The sequence below is a fragment of the Leucopleurus acutus genome (assembly GCF_964270905.1).
Source record: "Leucopleurus acutus genome assembly, chromosome: 1".
NCBI classification, from domain to species: Eukaryota; Metazoa; Chordata; class Mammalia; order Artiodactyla; family Delphinidae; genus Leucopleurus; species Leucopleurus acutus.
The window spans coordinates 69,806,563-69,827,192 of NC_139142.1; positions in this window are offsets into that span (position 1 = coordinate 69,806,563).

A 20,630-nucleotide genomic window follows, 5' to 3' on the forward strand; every position below is an offset into this window, starting at 1 on the left:
TCAAGGATAAAGAGAGATGCATGAAGTAGGGCAGCCCCAGTTGAGGCAGCTAAGATAAGCTGTCCCCAGCCAACCTGCTAGCTAGTCAGGAGTAAGAAATAATTGTCTTAAGCTGATGAATTTGGGGGCCTATGAAGAAATTGCAATCCAATTCAGAATTAAACAAAATTGGGAGACTTATGACAAAGATTTACATAACCTCAAGAATGGAAAAGAATTAATTAGGCAGAAAATCACAGGTTGTATAAAGATAACTTTTTTTCTCCACCAAATTAATAAATTGATCACTTTTAGTAGTTCACGTACCTCTTTTTATTCACTTTATTATAAAATATTAAATTGAAAAATATGATGTTATTCTCATCTCAGTATTATCATCAAGGTAGATTGGTAGATTTATGAATTCCTTGGTATTTTTGTGGCTATTTAAGTTTAATGCATATGGTTATATAACATACCTATTGAGGACTTACTAGGCACTGTGTAAGGCATTGGCAATATATTTTTGATAAAAATAAGTAGGGTTAATGCTATGTGTCTTTCAATGTTTTTGGCAAGGTAGTAAGTAGATGATGTATGTAATATATAATTAAAATAGTGATGAATGCTTCAAAGGAAAACTACAAGGTTTCTGGAGATTATATAAGAGGGCATGACCAAGCCTTGAGGTAGACAAAAACGCTACTCTAGAGGAAACCACAATAAATAATAATAATAAGTGTTATTCTTTTATCATCATATAATAGCTATCATTTATTGAATACCCAACACCTACTAGACATCATTTTAAACACTTTACACAAATTAAACTATTTAGTGTTTAAAACCTATGAGGTAGGTATGTTACTGGTCTCATTTTACAAGTAAATGAGACAGCCTAAACTCTCACAGCTAGAAATTGATGGAGCCTGGATTTGAACCTAGGAAACTTGGATATAAAAGCTGAGATCTTAAGGGTTAATTGGTACTTCTGATTACTGAAAATTGTATAGATACATACATATATGTATATATTTTTACACATAGATACAAACGTATACACAAATAAACTATTTGTTTAACATAGACTTCATAAGAACTTACCATGCATCGTACTAGGTATTAGAGATACATAAATGCATTTTATTAGCTAGGCAAAGAGGAGATGGTGAGCATTAGAGTAATAGAATTCCAGTAAAAGATAATAACATGGGCAAATTCCCGATAAGGGAAGAATCATGGGGTAAATTCTGAAAGTGAAATAGGCTGGCATAGCTAGATATGCATGGGGAGGAGAGTCCTGAGAGATAAACAGAAAATATACGAAATTTCAGCACCATTCAGGTGCTCTTAAGGTATATTCATATTTTTGATTTTCATATTGGACAAAATGGAAGCCATTGAAAGATTTTCAATAAAATAGTGATAGTAATATTTGTATTTCTACAGACTTTATTTTGTAAGACAGGTGTTTTAGTTTAGGAAGTCTCACTCTGCTGAATTCATCCTTAACATACAAATGTAATAACTTCTAAATATTTGCAACATCATACGTTTTTAGTGTAGTCATATTAAGCATTTTATAGTAATCTTTCACCTTCTATTTTGTCTTGCTTTTTAAATTATGACATAGAATTTATTATATATAATATATGACAAAATTTTGATGATCTGTCCCTGAAAATTTTGTCCTTTCTGGAAAGTTAGGATTATATCATACTGGAAATACATTTCCTTTTATCTTGTTCTTAGATATATCACAATGGACTCTGAGCAAAGCATTACAAATTGATTTGACTCCTACATTTTTCAGGGAGGGGTTAGGAGCACCACCTCAAAGCACCTATTCTCTTATTCTGTCCACAGAAATAGGGAAGGAGAAAAGTAACATGCAAAGCAACAAAATAAGACTTTCCAAGAGTTAAGGGCAAAGCAGCTCTACACACTAAGGTTTGCCACTCCATTTTGGCGTCTGAAATCTAGGAAAGTTTAGGTGCTGGGCTAAATTAATGTTTGCAGAGTACAATGATTATATTAACCCAGAGCGTGAAGGCTCATCTCACCCACTTCCTTGGTTTTCTCTTTCTCCAGATGAGGCCAAGGTGGGACAAACTAGCTCTCAAGGACATATATTCCACAATACACTCTCCAAAGTTAAAATATTCTCAAAAACACAATTTGCAAATGGAAAGATCAAAGAAGAACTGATTTGACCATTTCAAAAATAATATGAGAAATAGTTCTTTTAATGGCAATAGAAAGGACTCTGAAGGGTCTTGCAACAGCAGTTAAATGCTCTAGTTCAAATGTGACCCAAATCGTTTCTGAGCATTAGCTGTTGGTCGGAATTAGTCACGTCTCTGCCTAATAAAACAGCAGACTGTGACACTGTAATCTTCCCTTTTTTGCCCCATCAAACAATTTGCTAATTGAGGTTAAGAAACATGTTGCCCTACTGTGTTATTCATCCATGTATACTCACTGCCTATATTGGAAACTTGCAGGAAATAGACACTTATGAAATTTAGGTTGATTGATTGAATGAATGAAAGAATAAAAGAATAAGTCAGTCTAGACTTGGCTCAGATTAGAGGCAAATGCCATTGTTTTCCTCAGGTCTTACAGTGATTTATGAATGATTAAACTGATATATTAGAATTTCCCTATCCAGTGTAATAGAAAGTTGTGTGGCTGGGTAATAGAAAAGTCGGAGCTTTCTAATTTGATAATGAAAAAAAAAAAACTGAATAATTGAGTTGGAGTTCGAATGGTGTTATACATAACTGGAGAAGTGGCACATTAAAGAGCTCTTTCTTGGAAATTTAAGTGATCTCTCGGTCAGTAGAAACCTTAATAGCTTTTTAGAAACCCGCTGTGGCTGAGAATGAGTTGGCCATCCATGAGTGGTTACTAGCGGTCTTTCTCACAACTATATTGCACTGACATTAGCTACACCCTGTGGTGGTAGATTTTGCAGAGAGCCCGTGTATCGAGAATATTTGGTGACTGAAAAATCCCACCACCTGTGGAGCCAATCTCTAAAATACAAGTTTAATTGTTATACTGGCATTTCTTTTACAATACCCATCTTACACACTGAATGATTACCCTTGTTTCAATATTTTTTTCTCATATATTTATTGTTCAAATAAATTTTATTTAAAAAGCCTATCAAGAAACATAAAATAACTGTAACTGAATATCTCATTTCAGTTTTAACATCTAAACATAAAGCCTATATACTTAAAAAATTCATTTCCTAATGCAGCTTCATTTAATTTTCTTACATTACGTTAGAAATATGACATGCATAAAGCAGTGTGTTTCTCTTACCTGTTTAATTTGATTTCTTTCCTTATCCAATGATGTTCAAGACATGAACAATATTAATCCTAATTAGATCACACTGAGACTATTTTTTTTCTTTTTTCTTCTCCTATAGAGTCAGCTTACTTAAGTAATGTCAATAACTGTGATTGTAATGGGAACATTTATTTCCACAAGGCTTTAGATGTGTTTACATCTTGAGTCTCTTAAGACAGCACTGCTCCAAGTGTATTCCCAGGACCAGCAGTTCCAATATCACCTAGAAATTTTTAGAGATGCAAATTCTTGGGCCACACCTCAGACCTAATGAATCAAAACATCTAGTGGTGAAGTCCCAGAAATCTGTATTTTAAAATATCCTTAGGAACATGAAACTTTGAGAACTACCGCCCAAGGGAAATACAATTTTAGCATATTCTGTTCCAGCAGAATGTAGCAAAAAATTTTTAATTCAGAATTTTTTTATTTTGTTGTGCTTTTAAGTAATATTACTAAAAATGTCAAACCAGAATTCTTAAAACAGCAAGCATAAACAGTATTTAAATCATTAATATTTAACTTCAAGATTCTCCTAAAAATATTTTTGGCTCTCTAAGAGTAACATATGTACATTTCTACCTCTATCAGAACAAAATCATTACTTGTGTATTCCAAAACATCAACTAATTGGTTACCTTAAGTATTTGTAAAAAATAAACGTACGCTAATGCATATTTGGAATAAGGAAATGTCACCAGCCCCAATGGGGCAATTATAAGTTGGTCTTTGACAGCATATTTTTTTTAAGAGTGATGTGCACCACAACCTGAGAATAAGTCAGGTATTAAATCAGAGTCACACAAAAGAAGAAGGAGATAAATTACAGTTATTATAGTTATTCATCTTCATTTGTGCTTTAGGTATTTCTGTGGCCCTTTAAGGCATTCATCTTGTGCATATTCTATAAATAATAATTAATGATTGTGACCAATTATGCCTGACGTCGCTGTAGAGAATTGAGACCATGCAATAATATTGATATTGTAGTGAAAAGAAAAGGTGATCATTTGGAGGCAACTCTATTCATAAACAAATAGGACAGATACATATACATGTTATTACAAAGGGTGAAGTAACCAGCTACAGAGAATATTTAGAAAGAAATTGGTGGCACTGGTAAAGTACCCTAAGCAACTGTTATAAGCATTTTCTTTACCTCTAGATCTTAAATCAATTTTATTTTCATATAAAAAGACATGGAGCTCATAAAAAAATTATATCATTAATAATTTTACAATGGCATAGCTGACAGTTCAGACAGCCACATGTGGTAGCTAAGAACTATATTCCTTTGCTACCTAAAGTATTAATAGAACATTGACTATCTTTTTCATGATCTATAAAGCCCAGAAGTTATTATGAAATTTGGGTTTGCCTTCAGAGGATTCGGTTTAGTTACTATACCAGCAGGTAGTTTTTGTGTATCTGCTTTCTGAAGGATGGATAATTTTTGAAGCAAAGGCAGAGAAGTCCTAATAAATCATATCTTTATGAAATATTCATTACATCTGTATGTTCTTTACAAGGCTTCTGTCAGAGAAATTAAAATAAAGAGTGATTAAAAAAACATTTAGTAGCAAGTTGACAAGTCACTTTATAAAGCTAGAAGAGTTTTGGGTTCCAACTAAAAGTTTTCAAAAGAAATTCTGCCCACTCTTATTAGACAAGTAGAGTAAAAATGAAATCAAATGGCAAAGGAGCCCAGATATTGTGAAATTTCCCTATTCAGAAGAAAATTATTTCCTACTACTCTCTTTTGGACATTATCATTTTTTACCAGAGGATTCACAATGTTTACTGCTTAGAACTGATGATTTGCTGAACAGAAAAGATTGGTAAAGGTGAACCTTAGGTCTAAAAGATCCTCCGTTCAGGCCTAGAGAAAAGCAAGTAGATATGACAGGATATATTCATGTGTGATGTTAAGAACAGATTCTAGAGCCTTACTGCCTGGGTCCAAATTTCAGCTCTGATAAATAATTTTGCTCCTCTCTGCCGTAATTTCCTCACTTGTTAAATGGAGACTTTATTAGATACCTAGCTCATGTGTCGTTTTGAGTATTAAATGAATTAATATATGCTAAGTGCTAACAAAAGGACAAACATTAAGTACTACAAATCTTGATTATTCTAAAGGATAAAAAATAGACACTATCCAGGAATCCCAGGTAAATTGATGAGTGTGCTTGCTTTGTGCATTTTAGATCCCATATTAAATCTCATATGTACATAGCTAACACCACCCACGACTTTTGGTTAGGCAGAGATGAAACGCATTACACATGTCACTCCCACCCTTTGCTCTAAGATCACCTTAAATGGCTAACCTATGGCCTAAAGTCCCTGTGTGAAATAACACTTAATTTTTTGTCTGGTTGGTGCCAGTACATCATTGTCCAGCTTTTAGCGAGCCCCTCTCAGAGGATATGGACTCTCACAAATGCAATTTTCACATTCTTAAGATTCATTTCTGGATAATTAATGACTTTCTTAACACCACTCCAGTTTAAGTAGCTCATGTGCAACCTGCTGAGAAACTCTTTATTTGGGCATAGAAATTAATGATGCAGACCATTTATTTCTCCCAAGTGCAAGGGTTTATGAGAAATAAAATGATGGTGCTGACAAAGTCAGCTATAGTATCACACCGCTGTGGAATATTTCATAAAGCTTCAGTTGTCTTAGTAGTGTATTTGCTTCTGACAGTTCACTGTAATTGTAGTGGAAAAGTCAAAGGCAGGAAAAAGAGAATCATTCTAGATCTGAAAATGAAGAATGTATTTATTTAAAGCGGAATTTTATATTATACGTAGCATTTGGCATACATATAAAAAAAATTCTCATCTTCTTAGAAAAATGGAAGGTACCATTGATAATGATCCTATATTTCATGCTATTTGTCCAAAGCAGCATATTTTGACCCAAAGTTATCGCAAGTGAAATCACAGACTTAGATTCTTCAGACAGGAAATTCTTTTTCCAGGTTCATAACAAGCTCAAAGCAGTGGGCTTACTATACAATACTATGATGTTAGTTGTCACTTTGAGTTGCAAGCAATATTTAAACTGAAGCAAATGAAAATATTACATTCTCTATGCTATGTCAATCTCCTCTTCTGACCTTCATTTAGGTGTAAAGTAAAAGGAAAATGAAGTGGGATTTAATAGGAGCCATTATCCTAAAATATAGGGATGCATGATTGAGGGAAAAAACACTGAAGTTGGGAAATCTTAGCTCTATGCTATGATTCCAAACTCATTACTTTGTATTAGACAAAATTTTTAGCCATGTTATTTTAGCTGAAAATGGTGATTATATATATAAACCACAATCTTGAGTCAGTAACATTTATGTGACTCTATTGTTTATTGGGCATTACCTTATGTCCTTTTTAGGACTATGGTGAGTGTTAAATAACTGATATGCATAACTTTTATAGCCATAAAATTTATACATTTGTTAGCTGGCACTGATAATTATCATCTTCCCCCTTTCCCCACATCATCAGATCTGGGTATGTTTGCTTTGAAACCTAATTAGAATAGATGCTGAAGAAAGTATTTAACTGCAGGAAATCTGTGTTTTTAAGATTTTGTTCATACCAACTCTCATATATAAATTTCTAACAACATTCCTATGACATCATTAGACTACTCTCACGTATTAATTCTATGACTTGTTCAAGAGACTCAGTTTTACCAAACTTATCTCAATTTTTTCTTTGCCATTGTTTTTTTAACACTGTGAGTATTTTAATATGCAGAACAGTTATATCTAGAATAGAATTTTCATATGAATAAAAGATTATTCATTTGTTTTTAAGAAGAGCATTTAGTTATTTGACAATTTAAATATGACCATGAACAATATATATTGACAAAAAGGAAATTAAATTATGGTTCAGATATTAACTAGCACTTTCATATTTTTAACTTAAAAAATGAATACAGATTCTAACTTTATGAGGAAATACTTTCTTTCATATCTTGGCCTATGCCAGTGTGAATGGCTTTCTTTTTACATCTCTTAACTTAGAATGGGAAATAAATAAATGAATACAAATGTATATATATATATATATATATATATATATATATATATGTATATATATAATTTTCCTATTCAAAAAATAAGATTGCTAATGTGTGCTTACATTGCAGGTACACTTATCACTGCTACCTCTTTTGATGGACAAAATGTGAAATTTCCCATTGGCCTCTTCCTCTCAAAATATCAATTAGCACAATTTTTAAAGAACTCTGTTTTCTTGGGTAAATTTCACAGGTCTTAACGGAGAAATCTAAGAAATGATATGGTCAGCCCTCCATATCCATGGGTTCTGCATCCACAGATTCAACTAACCTAGGATGGAAAATATCTTTTAAAAAAATTCCAAAAAGTAAAACTTGAATTTGCCATGAACCGGCAACTGTTTACAAAGCATTTACAAAGCATTTATATTGTATTAGGTACTATAATCTAGAGGTGATTTAAAGTATACAGGAGGATGTGCATAGCTTATGTGCAAATACCATTTGTGTAAGGAATTGTGTAAGGAATTTGAGCATCCACTGATTTTGGTATCCATGGGGGTCCTGGAACCAGTCCACCAAGGGTATTGGGGGACAACTGTAGGCAGTTTTCAGAGTTATATAGTTGTGTTTAAGATATATATATATATATATATATATATATATATATATGTATGATTGTTGACAATAAACATTTTTTAGGTAAAATAGAAAAGGATTCTGTCCCTAGTCTTTAATGTAAAAGAGCAATCAGGAGCAAGTAACTAAATTTTTATTACATAGAATGTTAATTTTCATTCCCTTATTTATTAAGTTATCGTTTAAAAACATGCCCATAGATGAGTTCATTATTGCTCAACATAAAAATAATTTCAATTCAAGGCAAACTATGTCTTTGGAATATCAATTATCACTTACGTAGAGAAGAGGTAATATAAAATGGCAGCTTCCTCATTTATTTGTTTTATTTCAGTGGCTTTCAACCTTACTTTTAAAACATAGTGTGCATTTTAAGCATAAGTCTAGACAACAACCAGCACAACATTTGGTTTAAAACCCAGGTTTATAATGACTTTATCTCTCAAACCGCCAAAAGCTAGTTGCTGGTGTCTGCCACTGTGCATATGCTCTCTCAACTCCCGACTGAGACAACATACCTGAAAGCATTTTCCTGCCTGAGATTATATTAAAAATTTGTACCTGTGCTAGCAGCATGAATTCAAGTTGATTACTGTTCTAAATCTGTGACTTCCCACTTATCCTCCTAAAGATATAAATGCTTGCTTTTCAGTAGGTCACACACGTAGAAATTATTATGAAGGCAAGATTTAGTAACAATTATATGCATAGCACTATATTCAGATTGAATTGGAACACCCACATTAACACATAAGAAAAGCCTAAAGCATAAGTGCACACGAGCACTGCCGCGGTTGCACACCCCATCTATTCCAATACCGCCAACATCAATTTTACTAAAGTTTCCGGGGAAGATTCGCCACGTTTTGTCTTAATGTGCGTTTTAAAAAATATTTTTCTTTAAAAGGTTAAATAACCCTCCATGTGATAATAAAAGGAAGCATGGGGGAAAAATCCTCAAAAATAGTAAAGTTGCTCAATGTTAATTCAAATAAAGGAGTTTTCTTAAAGATACCTGCGTAACACTTCAGGTTGGAAAAGCACTTTGGAAGGTGCTTAAAACCACATCTACATTACTTGAATTGTGACCTTGGCCTAAAACATACATGTTGGGAGACATTTTTCAATTAGGAGGCAGCCTATTCAATTTTTGAGAACTGTAACTTATAGAAAGTTCAGATTTTGTACAGAACCAAGATCTGAATGTTTATATGTAGGTTTTAGTAGTCAACCTCCATATCCAATTGTTCTATCACACAACATACTTTCAAGTGCTATACGACTAATAACATGTCACAGCACCTATATTGTTTCAAAGCAAACTATCTCTATGCCCATCTTTCAAGATTTCTAGATCTTTCACCAAATATCAATTGCACTTAATAAACTTCATTTGTCAAAGTTCATCTTATGTTTCAAAAGTTGGATTTTCCCTCCTTGTGTTGGGAGATAATTATTCTACTCTACTATGGGGTAATTAATTTTATTTCATATCACTATATGTGTTTCAAAATACCATCAGAATCAATGAGTTATCCAATTCTAGAACATTCATGTAGAAACTTGACATGATGTTAAGAGACTTGAATATGGAATATATGGCATGTTACTAAATTCTATTATTAATAAAAACCTACATATGGATTTTTTATACATGGCTTTTTCATTCAACTTCGTATTTGTGAACTATGTCCATATTTTTCTGTGTAGTAGAAGGTCATTGTTTCTCATGCATTTTATGAATATACAAAAATTTTATTTATCCCTTCTATTTTTAATGGGCATATTGGAGGTTATTAATTTAATGCTGGTATAAATAGTGCTTCTATGAGTATTTATTTACATGCCTCTGCATATGGATTTAAGACTAGAATTTCTGTTGGCTGCATAACCTAGAAGCAGAATTGTTGAATCACATGGTATGGGTATACTGCTCAAGAACTGTCCAAAGTAATTGAGCAAATTTGTATTCCTAGCAGGGTAGAGCTGAGGTGCTATATTAGTTATGATAGCAGCAACCTCAAACATATAATGTCTCATACTGAATTTTCTTTTTTGTTCATCCAACCATACTGGAGAAATAATCAGGAGAGTGGAACGGATCCAGCAAGGCATTCAGGCTGATGAACTATCTGTCAGCTTCAACAAATGACTTTGAGGGTATCTGGTATTCTCTAAATTACATACAATAACAAAAAAGTTAAATGAAAAATAGAGCATGAAAGTTAAACAGTATGGTTTCAATTCAAGGACATAAATATATCCAGGTAAAGGTATAGAATTCAATGTTTTATTGCCTCTAGCTATTCAGAGCAAAACTCTTTTCAGAATCAGATAAACCAGACTGAGGCCCGGTCTCAGTATTTACAAGCTAGTTAAACTTTTGAGCTCTTTAGATTTTCCAGTTCAGGAATTATAGGCAAATAAGATTTCTTAGATACTACTTCAAGATGACAATATTTAATTCAAAAAGTATTACAATAATTAATGAGATAATTTATATGGGCTATTTTTTGATATTTTATAACCACAGACAGATGTTTTCTCATATTCTTTGTGGAACCAAGGAACCATTCATATATAATATAACAGTGTAAGTATTACAGTTTCTCAGGCTTTTTTCCCTGACTGCTTTAGAAAAGGAGGGAGAAGAAATGTGAATCAGCCTGAGAAAACAGTTTTGGAAGATTTAATTTTCAACTGATTATTTGGAAATGTAAAGAAAAATTAAAATCAATGATTGAGTGCAGTTCATAAGATGATATAGCCCATATTCATTTTCTATGATTTAAAGATTTCTTGTCATATCATGAGGGGAAGGTGAAATTTAATAAAATGAGGTAAATGATCTACAAGGTGATATACACCAGGGATCCATAGGCCTGTACCTGAATGTGTATGTTCACAGGTGAATGGTGTGAAGAAGAAATGGGAGAGAAAGACATTTGAGATTTACTCTTCCTCATTTCTTCTCACTTTTAGAGTCTAACTGAAAATGATTTTCCCTAAGGTAAACTCTGAGTGGAAATCAGTTTTGGATTATGTTACTAATCACTTTACCAAGAGCATTTGAAGCTCTGAAATGTTTTAATGCTCAAAATAAAGGAGATTATTTTTATAGCTTAATCTCATGAGGTCAATTAATGCCTTCTCTCCAGACTGACACTTTGAACATTAGTATTAACACTGCTGTCCTTAAAGCATCAACAATAGCCTGCAGTGCAACAAAATGTTGATGGCTAATAAAGCACAATGTTCAGCTGCTGCCTGAGGGCAGGATTCAGAATTGCCATATCAACCCACAACCATGTTTTCATTTTTGGGGACAACTTGCATTACTTAAAAGTTAAAATACTTCCATTTCTATCATTTTAATATCTAGACTTGATTTATGGTTATTCAAAAACTGAATATATTATTATTCTTCCTTAGAGAATAACACAAATGGAATCTTCCACCATTATACAGAGAGGATAGCTATAGGTAAGTAGATAGATGGATAGAAAGATAGATATATGCATAAATGAAAGAGAGATACAAGTTATGTACACTGTTAAAATCCACATTCCCTTCTTTTCAGTGAAGATGCCTTCTCTCTGAAGGTGCAAACTACGTTTTCTTCATAGTTACCATGAAACCTATTCTAAGAATAATCTTTATATTGACGATAAATTTAATCAATAAATAATTAATGCCCTCTGAACAATCTTTCAATATGTCAATGTTTTTGGAAATGTGCATTACAAATGGCTTTCCAAAAAGAAACTTTTGTGTGATATTTTAGGGGGTGGAAGCCATAGGTACACAATAAGGACAGATGGAACATTCTAATACAAAGTCCATAGCTAGAGGAAAGGCATCCCTGGAAAACAAACAAATACAGGGACTGAAAAACAAAATGACTTGAAGAAACCAAGTGTCCAGATGAAAAATAGCAATATCAGACACAGCAACATAGAGAATAAATGGTTTCTGTCTTCTAATTTGAGTATTTTGTCCATTTAAGTCCAGTGCAATTATTAATATATTAGGATTTTGATCTAGCATTATATTATGTGGTTTCTATTTTGCTCACTTTGTCTGTTTTCTGCCTCCTTCTCCTTTCTTTTCTCCTTTGGGATGAGTCCAGTGTTTTTATTATTTCATTTTACTTTCCCTTCTATAGCATATTACATTCTGTTACTATCCTTTTAGTGGTTACGTTACTATACAACCTTGCCTTATTACATTTGAGTTAATATTGTTGTCCCTTCTTGACAAAAAACAATAAGCAGTTAACAGGAAATATTTTAAAAATAAAGATACAAAAGGTTTGAAAGTAAAGGATGGAATAAATATTCCTTGTGAGCACTAACTAAAACAAAGTTGGTGTAGCTATACTGATTTCAGAATACCAATTATTTTGCGAAGGAGACTGACTGCTGGAGGGCACAAATGGGCTTCGGACAAAATGATAATGTTCTATTTATCAAGCTGGGTGTTATTTATATGAATGTGCAAGCTTTGTCAAAATGCATGGAACTCTATAGGGGGTAGACCTAAATAGACATTTCACTAAAGAAGACATACAAATGGCCAAGAGGCACATGAAAAAGATGCTCAACATCACGAATTATTAGAGAAATGCAAATCAAAACTACAATAAGGTATCACCCACACAGGTCAGAATGGCCATAAGCAATCTACAAACAATAAATGCCGGTGAGGGTGTGGAGAAAAGGGAACCCTCCTACACTGCTGGCAGGAATGTAAATTGGTACAGCCACTATGGAGAACAGTATGGAGGTTCCAAAAAAAAACTAAAAATGGAACTACCATATGACCCAGCAATCCCACTCCTGGGCATATACCTGTAGAAAACCATAATTCAAAAAGATACATACCCTGCAGTGTTCACTGCAGCACTATTTACAATAGCCAGGACATGGAAGCAACCTAAGTGTCCATCTACACATGAATGGATAAAGAAGATGTGGTACATATATACAATGGAATATTACTCAGCCAAAAAAAGGAAGGAAATAGTCCTATTTGCAGAGACATGGATAGACCTAGAGAGTGTCATACAGAGTGAAGTAAGTCAGAAAGAGAAAAACAAATCTGGTATAATATCGCTTACATATGGAATCTAGAAACATTGTACAGATGAACTTATTTGCAAAGAAGAAACAGAGACACAGATGTAGAGAACAAGCTTATGGATACCAAAGGGGGGAAGGTGAGGTGGGATGAATTGGGAGATTGGGATTGACATATATACACTACTATGTATAAAATAGATAACTAATGAGAACCTACTGTATAGCACAGGAAATGCTACTCAGTGCTCTGTGGTGACCTAGATGGGAAGGAAATCTAACAAAGAGGGGATATATGTATATGTATAACTGGTTCACTTTGTGGTAAAGCAGAAACTAACACAACATTGTAAAGCAACTATATTCCAGCAAAAATTAACTTAAAAAGCATACAAAATAGGATGCTGCTGAAAGGCTGCACCCAAGGAGGAATTTCAGGCTGGATAGACTGCTCCAGCTTTCAAGTTTACTGCTCCACAAGCCAAAGTTGCAGGCAGGCCTGAAGGAGTGCTGGTCTCCTCTGTGCCTGTGTAGCAATTTCCTACTGAAGCCTGGTCTGCAGCTCCCACTGCTCTGACGGGACCTCAACTTTGATGATGAGAATATCTTCCTGGAGAACATAGCCCTTCAGCACAGGGCTAACCAAGCACCTGGCTGAATAAGGATCCTGCAGGAGCCACAGGAGCCATAGAAGCTGCAGGCCAACTGGTGTCCCACACCACTCTGGTGAGCCAGCAGCTATTAAAAATCTATTGCATGGAGACCTTCAAGATGGCAGAGGAGTAAGAAGTGGAGAGCACCTTCCCCCTCACAAATACACCAAAAATACATCCACATGTGGAACAACTCCTAGAGAACACTACTGAACACTGGCAGAGGACCTCAGACTTCCCAAAAGGCAAGAAAATCCCCACGTACCTGGGTAGGGCAAAAGAAAAAACAAAGACAAAAGAATAGGGATGGGACCTGTGCCTCTGGGAGTGAGCTGTGAAAGTGGAAAAGTTTCCACACACTAGGAAGTCTCTTCACTGGCAGAGACGGGGGATGGAAAGTGGGGGAAGCTTCGGAGCCATGGAGGAGAACGCAGCAACAGGGGTGCAGAGGGCAAAGCAGAGAGATTCTCGCACAGGAGATTGGTGCTGACCAGCACTCACCAGCCTGAGACACTTGTCTGATCACCTGCCCGGGCACGTGGGGTCTGGGAGCTGAGGCTCGGGCTTCAGAGATCAGACCCCAGGGAGATGGCGGGGGTTTTCTGCGTGAACACAGCCTGAAGGGGGTTAGTGCGCCACAGCTAGCCAGGAGGGAGTCCAAGAAAAAGTCTGGACTGGCTGGAGAGGCAAGAGACCAATATTTTGGGGTGCGTGAGGAGAGGGGCTTCCTGCTCCATGGACCCATAGATGGCAAAACACTACCTAAGTGAGCTCTAGAGATAGACGCGAGCTGCGGCGGCTATCATCTCGGAACCCAGACACGGGCACAGACCACTACCGCTGTGGCCACTGCCACCAAGAATCCTGTGTACAAGCGCAGATAACTACCCACACCCCCCTGAGGCCTGTGAAGCATGCCACTGCCAGGGTCCCATGATCCAGGGCCAACTACCCAAGGAGAACATGTGGCACACGGCACGCCTCAGGCTGTTGCAATGTCATGCCGGCCTCTGCCACTGCAGGCACGCCCTGCGTGCCAATTATGACCTACCATACCCCTCTCTCTTCCAGGCCTGAGTGAGCAAGAGAGCCCTAATCAGCTGCTGCTTTAACACCGTCCTGTCTGGGCAGGGAACAGATGCCTGAGGGCAAACTACATGCAGAGGTGGGGCAAAAAACAAAGTTTAACCCCAGGAGCTATTCAGACAAAGAAGAGAAAGGGAAATTTCTCCGTGCAGCCTCAGGAGAAGCAGATTAAATCCCCAAAATAGGTTTGATAAGCCCCGCATCTGGGGAATACCTGAGTAGAAGATGAACGTTCCCATTTTGAGGCAATGGACTTCGGGAACAACTGTAGACTTGGGGTTTGCTTTCTGCATTTGATTTGGTTTTGGTGTTATGTTTATCTTAGTTTAGTTTTTAGTGCGTGCTTTCATTGATGGGTTTGTTTATTGGTTCGGTTTCTCTCTTTATTTTTTTTCTTTCTGTGAGTGTGTGTGTATTTTTGTGTGTGTGATTTTTGTCTCTTTAGTTTTGCTTCTACAGTTTGTCTTGGGGTTCTGTCTGTTCATATTTGTTTTTTTGTTTTGGTTTTTGGTTCTTCCTTTTCTGCCAAGCCGTGCAGCTGGCAGGGTCTTGGTGCTCTATCCAGCTGTTGGGCCTGAGCCTCCAAGGTGGGAGAGCTGAGTCCAGGACACTGGACCACCATAGATCTCCTGGCCCCGTGTAATATTAATCAGCGAGAGCTCTCCCAGAGATCTCTATCTCAACACTAAGACTCAGCTCCAACCAATGGCCAGCAAGGTCCAGTGCTGGATATCCCATGCCAAACAACTAGCAAGACAGGAACACAACCCCACCCATTAGCAGAGAGGCTGCCTAAAATAATAATAAGGTGACAGACACCCCAAAACACACCACCGGATGCAGCCCTAACCACCAGAGGGACAAAATCCACCAGAACACAGGCACCATTCCCCCCACCCAGGAATCCTACACAGGTCACTGAACCAAACTCACCCACTGGGGGCAGACACCAGGTATAAGAGGAACAGAGAACCTGCAGTCTGTGAAAAGGAGATCCCAAACACAGTAAGTTAAACAAAATGAGAAGACAAGGAAATATGCAGCAGATGAAGGAACAAGGTAAAAACCCAACAGACCAAATAAATGAAGAGGAAATAAGCAATTTACCTGAAAAAGAATTCAGAGTAATGATAGTAAAGATGATACAAAAATCTCAGAAATAGAATGGAGAAAATTCAAGAAACGTTTAACAAGGACCTAGAAGAACTAAAGACAAACAATGATGAACACCACAATAAATGAAATTAAAAATACTCTAGAAGGAATCAATAGTAGAATAACTGAGGCAGAAGAACAGATAAGTGACCTGGAAGATAAAATAGTGGAGATAACTGTCACAAAACAGAATAAAGAAAAAAGAAAGAAAAGAATTGAGGACAGCTTCAGAGACTTCTGGGACAGCATTAAATGCACCAACATTTGAATTACAGGGATCCCAGAAGAAGAAGGGAAATAGAAAGGGTCTGAGAAAATATCTGAAGAGATTATAGTCAAAAACTGCCGTATCATGGGAAACGAAATAGTCAGTCATGTCCAGGAAGCACAGAGAGTCCCATACAGGATAAATCCAAGGGGAAACATGCCAAGACATATATTAATTAACTTATCAAAAATTAAATACAAAGAAAAAATATTAAAAGCAGCAAGGGAAAAGCAACAAATAACAAACAAGGGAATCCCCATAAGGTTAACAGCTGACATTTCAGCAGAAAATCTGCAAGCCAGAAGGGAGTGGCAGGACATATTTAAAGTGATGAAAGGGGAAAACCTACAACCAAGATTACTCTACCCAGCAAGGATCCCATTGAGATTAGACAGAGAAATTAAAACCTTTACAGACAAGCAAAAGCTAAGAGAATTCAGCACTACCAAACCAGCTTTACAACAAATGATAAAGGTACTTCTTTAGGCAGGAAACACAAGAGAAGGAAAAGACCTACAATAACAAAACCCAAAACAATTAAGAAAATGGTAATAGGAACATACATATCAATAACTACCTTAAATGTAAATGGATTAAATGCTCCAAGCAAAAGACATAGACTGGCTGAATGGATACAAAAACAAGACCCTTATATATGCTGTCTACAAGAGACCCACTTCAGACCTAGGGACACATACAGACTGAAAGTGATGGGATGGAAAAAGATATTCAATGCAAAGGGAAATCCAAAGAAAGCTGGAGTAGCAATTCTCATATCAGACAAAATAGAACTTTAAAATAAAGACTATTACAAGAGACAAAGAAAGACACAACATAATGACCAAGGGATCAATCCAAGAAGAATATATAACAATGGTAAATATTTAAGCACCCAACATAGGAACACCTCAATACATAAGGGAAATGCTAATGGCCGTAAAAGGGGAAATCGACAGTAACACAATCATAGTAGTGGACTTTAATACCCCACTTATACCAATGGACAGATCATCCCAAATGAAAGGAAACAAAAGCTTTAAATAATACATTAAACAAGATGGAGTTAATTGATATTTATAGGACATTCTGTCCAAAAACATTTTCTTCTCAAGTGCACATGGACTATTTTCCAGGATAGATCATATCTTGGGTCACAAAACAAGCCTGGATAAATTTAAGAAAACTGAAGTCATAACAAGTATCTTTTCTGACCACAATGTTATGAGACTAGATATCAATTAGAGGAAAAAAACTGTAAAAAATACAAACACATGGAGGCTAAACAATACACTACTAAATAACCAAAAGGTCACTGAAGAAATCAAAGAGGAAATCAAAAAATATCTAGAAACAAATGACAATGTAAACACAATGACCCAAAACCTATGGGATACAGCAAAAGCAGTTCTAAGCGGGAAGTTTATATCAATACAATTCTACCTCAAGAAACAAGAGAACTCTCCAATAAACAACCTAACCTTACATCTAAAGTAATTAGATAAAGGAGACCAAAAAACCCCCAAAGTTAGCAGAAGGAAATAAATCATAAAGATCAGATCAGAAATAAATGAAAAAGAAATGAAAGAAACAATAGCAAAGATTAACAAAACTAAAAGCTGGTTCTTTGAGAAGATAAACAAAATTGATAAACCATTAGCCAGACTCATCGGGAAAAAAAGGGAGAAGACTCAAATCAACAGAATTAGAAATGAAAAAGGAGAAGTAACAACTGACACTGCAGAAATACAAAAGATTATGAGAGACAACTACAAGCAACTATATGCCAATAAAATGGACAACCTGGAAGAAATGGACAAATTCTTAGAAAAGCACAACCTTCAAAGACTGAACCAGGAAGAAATAGAAAATATGAACAGACCAATCACAAGCACTGAAATTGAAACTGTGATTAAAAATCGTCCAAGAAACAAAAGCCCAGGACAAGATGGCTTCACAGGTGAATTATATCAAACATTTAGAGAAGAGTTAACACCTACCCTTCTAAAACTCCTCCAAAATATAGCAGAGGGAGGAGCACTCCCAAACTCGTTCTTGGAGGCCACCATCACCCTGATATGAAAACCAAAGATGTCACAAAAAAGAAAACTACAGGCCAATATCACTGATGAACATAGATGCAAATATCCTCAACAAAATACTAGCAAACAGAATCCAACAGCACATGAAAAGGACCATGCAGCATGATCAAGTGGGGTTTATCCCAGGAATGCAAGGATTCTTCAATATACACAAATCAATCAATATGATAAACCATATCAACAAACTGAAGGAGAAAAAACATATGATCATGTCAATAGATGCAGAAAAAGCTTTCATCAAAATTCAACACCCATTTATGACAAAAACTCTCCAGAAAGTGGGCACAGAGATCTACCTGAACATAATAAAGGCCATATATGACAAACCCACAGCCAACATCATTCTCAATGGTGAAAAATTGAAACCATTTCCTCTAAGATCAGGAACAAGACACGAGTTCCCACTCTCACCACTATTATTCAACATAGTTTTGGAAGTTTTAGCGAAGGGAATCAGAGAAGAAAAAGAAATAAAAGGAATCCAAATCAAAAAAGAAGTAAAACTGTCACAGTTTGCAGATGACCTGATACTCTACATAATGAATCCTAAAGATGCTACCAGAAAACTACTAGAGGTAATCCATGAATTTGGTAAAGCAGCAGGATACAAAATTAATGCAGAGAAATCTCTTACATTCCTATACACTAACAACGAAAACTCTGAAAGAGAAATTAAGGAAACACTCCCATTTACCATAGCAACACAAAGAATAAAGTACCTAGGAATAAACCTATCTAATGAGACAAAAGACCTGTATCCAGAAAACTTTAAGACATTAATGAAAGAAATAAAGACAATACAAACAGATGGAGAGATAGACCATGTTCTTGGATTGGATAAATCAATACTGTGAAAATGACTCTACTACCCAAAGCAATCTACAGATTCATGGTAATCCCTATCAAACTACTAGTGGTATTTTTCTCAGAACTAGAACCAAAAATTTTACAATTTGTATGGAAACACAAAAGACCCCGAATACCCAAAGAAGCAATCTTGAGAAAGAAAAACAGAGCTGGAGGAATAAGGCTCCCTGACTTCAGACTATACTACAAAGCTACAGTAATCAAGACAGTATGGTACTGGCACAAAACAGAAATATAGATCAATGGAATAGGATAGAAAGCCCAGAGATAAATCCAGGCACATATGGTCACCTTATCTTTGACCAAAGAGGCAAGAATATACTTGGAGAAAAGACAGTATCTTCAATAACTGGTGCTGGGAAAACTGGACAGGTACATGTAAAAGAATGAAATTAGAACACTTCTTAACACGATATACAAAAATAAACTCAAAATGGATTAAACACCTAAATGTAAGGCTAGACACTATAAAACTCTTAGAGGAAAACATACGCAGAACATTCTATGACAAAAATCACAGTAAGATCCTTTTTGACCCACCTCCTAGAGTAATGGAAATAAAAACAAAAATAAACAAATGGGACCTAATGAAACTTAAAAGCTTTTGCACAGCAAAGGAAACCATAAACAAGATGAAAAGACAACCTTTAGAATGGGAGAAAATACTTGTGATCGAAGCAACTGACAAAGGATTAATCTCCAAAATATACAAGCAGCTCATGCAGCTCAATATCAAAAAAAAAAAAACAACAACAACAGGGGCTTCCCTGGTGGTGCAGTGGTTGAGAGTCCGCCTGCCAATGCAGGGGACATGGGTTTGTGTCCCGGTCCGGGACGATCCCACATGCCTTGGAGCGGCTGGGCCCATGAGCCATGGCCACTGAGCCTGTGCTTCTGGAGCCTGTGCTCTGCAACGGGAGAGGCCAAAAAGTGAGAGGCCTGCATACCGCAAAAAACAAACAAACAACCCAATCCAACAATGGGCAGAAGACCTAAATAGACATTTCTCTAAAGAAGATATACAGATTGCCAACAAACACATGAAGGATGCTCAACATCACTAATCATTAGAGAAATGTAAATCAAAACCACAATAAGCTATCACCTCACACAGGTCAGAATGGCCATCATCAAAAAATCTACAAACAGTAAATGCTGGAGAGGGTGTGGAGAAAAGGGAACCCTCTTGCACTGTTGGTGGGAATGTAAATTGATACAGCCACTATGGAGAACAGTATGGAGGTTCTTTAAAAAACTAAAAAAAGAACTACCATATGACCCAGCAATCCCACTACTGGGCATATACTCTGAGAAAATCATAATTCAAAAAGAGACATGTACCACAATATTCACTGCAGCTCTATTTACAATAGCCCGGAGATGGAAGCAACCTAAGTGTCCATCGACA